A 3629-nucleotide genomic window follows, 5' to 3' on the forward strand; every position below is an offset into this window, starting at 1 on the left:
GTGCCGGGACTAATTTAAACACGCGGCTGCCGCTGCCTCTGCAGATGCTTGCAGCTGCTTACCTGGCACGGTCCCCTTCCTCAGGGCCCCGGCACAGGGACGTATTGATTCCCGTCTTGTTTCGTGACGCTTTTACGTTCGGCGGCTTTTAAACGGGCGTAAACAGAATGTGAATCTCCTTCGATCCCCCCGGTCTTGGGAAACCGCGAGGGAAGATAAAATTTAATCTGCGAAAATACACATGGAAAAATACATGGGGCACTCAAGTAAATGTTATTTGTGTTTCAAGTATTTCATAAGTTTATATATCCGCATATATATATATCGTAGGCTTATCATAAGCGTAGAATTGATTCAAAAAATATTTTCTGAATTCTAGTAAGTTTGGTACTTCGATCGAGAATATTAAATTAAAATTAATTTTTGTTTGTGCTTAATAAAATTAACCGAATTTAACTTTCCTTCGATAAAATTTATAATATATTCTTGAAAGGAGAATAAATTCTTCATTCTTTTGAATGCGTGATAATAGGCTTTTCTCAAATTTGTGATATATTTTAAGACTTATCAAGAAAATATTCTTTGTTGGAGTTAACTACCCAGATAGCAGAGCGACGTCAAATGACGTATAAATACGCCCTAATAACGTCTGCAATACCAATAATACGTCATTAAGACCGTCTTTAACCCTTTGAGTACTGAATTATTTTAAGATTTTTATGCCCATGGGACGGATTTAATTTGTCGCTATATGGATTAATATGTAAAAGTAATATATTTTATGCCCAAGTAAGCAGATGACGAGTCTCACTCGTCAAATGTACCGAAAGGGTTAAACGTCATCGTGCTATTTGAATATTACTTACTTAAAAGAAAGAAAGTGAGCTGAGTAATCTCTGTTTTTAGCAATAGAATGAATTCTCTGTGTACGAGAAGAATAAAATATTTCTTCCCTCCGATAAAATTTCCGATCCCGGTGAAATCGAGAAGAAGCAATCTCAAAGACAATGTAACGGACAATTTAAGGACGATATTTCACATATGTATTTAATTTTACTGTCTAATTAAGAAAATGTCTAAACGGACGGTAGAAACGCGTATTGCGGCTCCGCTTGGGAAAACGACTCATCTACCCAAACGTGTCTCCGCTGCGAACGATCCCTAGCTCGTTACTTTTCACAGTGTTTATTAACGATCACGTTAAGTTTCCTCTCTCCGGCTCTTCCTTTTGCAGACGGCGTTGATTGCGTGCGGCTAATAGTAACGACAGCACTCACTTAGCCGCAACTTGCAATAATTCACGAGGATGCGCTCGGGGTTCTGCAATGGCTCTGTAACGTCTTAGCGAAAGGACACGCGAAATCACAGTGATCGCGACGCCGGCCGAGTCCTTCTTTACGGTTTCACGAGCGAGCGAGTTCGGTGTCTCGAGTTCCTCGAGCGCGATAATTACATACGAGTTGTGCACGGCCCACCGCGCTTCAACTTCTTCGTCCGCCGTTTGAACGACGGGCGTTCAATAAGGGGGACGCAAGAAGGATCGCGGCGGTGCTTCCTGCGGAAGCGTCCCTCTTTTTCTCCCTCTGCTTTTTTCCTCGTTTTGTAACCGGAGTCTCACACATCGATGACGATGGCGGCGGGTAGGTGGTAGGTAGTGACGGTGGTAGCGTTCTTCACAGAAAGGAACGAGGGGCTGTGAAAGCAACTGCAGCAGATGCGAACCCTTGGCACGCGCCCTTCTGTTATTCAGTGATTCTCATATTGGCCCTCGCCCTTCCGGTGCCGGCAGTGCCTCGCAAATTCTCTTTATTCCGGCGAGTCGTCGACAAGAATTTCGCTCTTCTTCCTTTTCCTCCTCTTTCTCTCTCTTTCTCTCTCTCTCTCTCTCGCCCGCGCGCGCGCGCCAGAGGGAGAAACACACTCTAGGAAAAGAGAGAGAACTTATAATTGATCCAAATATTCCATTTTTCTGCACTGAGAAAAATATTTAATCATATCTGATCGGATAATCCAATTAAAAAGTAACAAACGGATATATTCGATCAAGTGCAACGTCCGATTATTTCATCATTTCATCCGATCAAGTCGTGCTTTTATCCGATGAAAATTATACCGGATGTACAAAAGGCGACTAATTTTCCCATTTAGGTTTCACCGGTAATTTCATCGGATAAATGTATCATCCGATCGGATAATAAAAATAACAATCGGCTACATCATTTTTAATCGGTTCGTTCAATGGAAATTCTCCTGTAGTTTGGAACGAATGACCGTACAGCATCGTTAAATCGCCCGTGACTCTTTCTCCTTGTCTTCTAAAGATACGTTGCGTGTAATGCGTAATTTATGGGATCGGTACCGGCGATTCATATCGATTCAGCTGGAGATGCTGTCGATCCGCTGGTTAATCGTGCGAATCTCATCCGGTCGGCGGCCGTTTCAGACACATTATTCTGCTTAAGCGTCCGCACGTGTGCAGAAGCCAACTGTATCGAGTTACTTCCTGTAACTGACATTGAAACACTATACTTCACGTGAGAAGGGTTACCGATCCGTATTCTGCGGACAAGTCGGGTATCGATCGATACGGGTATGTGATGCCCGGCAGATTCTCCTCCAAACCGCCGAACCCTAAAAATATCACGTACGCTGTCCAATAAGAAAGAAAAAAAGATATACTTATCGACAGGTGTCCCGCGTATTTTTAAGCCAATTTTTTATCGTCTTTTTTCGCGTAGCTGTCGCAGCCTAGCTCCTTCTGTCACAACGGACATGTTGACCGATCGATCGACGCAATCCGTCGAGTCAATCCAATCAATTCCCGGCGGCGGGATTAATTGACTCCTCCGAAGCTACTTTGACCGGGAGGATCGCCAAGCGCGAAGCCGACGTTTGTTTTACGGCTTGCCAGATAGCTTTACAACGTGGCGTAGCGATTTACAACCATCGACATAAAAGAGCGCCGTGCACTGAGTAAACTCGAAAAAGCCGTTCCTCGCGGGCGCGCTCGTGCACCTGCCGAAAGGTGCGAAAGTGCATCGGGAGATCGCGAGTCCGCGAAACGTCCACCGCTCTCGCGAACGTCGCCGCCAGATATTCTTTATTACCACGAGAAAAGTGAAACCCCGAAAGAAAGGGAGAAAGAGAAAGAGACGGAGAGAGAAGTGCTGTTTATTATATTTATTAAAAGATTAACGCCAACAAGTGAGAATGATAAATATTTCAGTTTCCAATTTCATAAACTCATGTCGTTTTAGCTACAAAAAAATTTGCAGGTTAACAACATTGAGAAGTGTTGTATAAAACTGTCATAAAAGCTTCTATGTAAAAATTTAATCTTACACTTTTTACACGAAAATATGGAAAGATTTACACGATAAATTAACAACGTATCGCAGTAGCGACAACATCGTGTCATCCAGAGCGAATGTCTTTCTTTGAGTTTTGTGTCTTAACTTATTCTTATCGCGACGCCAGGTATTCTTATCGTGACGAGCAGATTGAAATCCCGAGAGAGAGAGAGAGAGAGACAAAATGAGAGGTGCACGACACCGGGACGTGTTAGTATTCATCCGACGGAATTATTCTCACTCGCTCTCCAGCCGCGTGTCAGCTTACATTTACGAGAA

This window comes from Dinoponera quadriceps, unplaced genomic scaffold (assembly GCF_001313825.1).
Source record: "Dinoponera quadriceps isolate SergipeBrazil2010 unplaced genomic scaffold, ASM131382v1 scaffold942, whole genome shotgun sequence".
In the NCBI taxonomy this organism is placed as follows: Eukaryota; Metazoa; Arthropoda; class Insecta; order Hymenoptera; family Formicidae; genus Dinoponera; species Dinoponera quadriceps.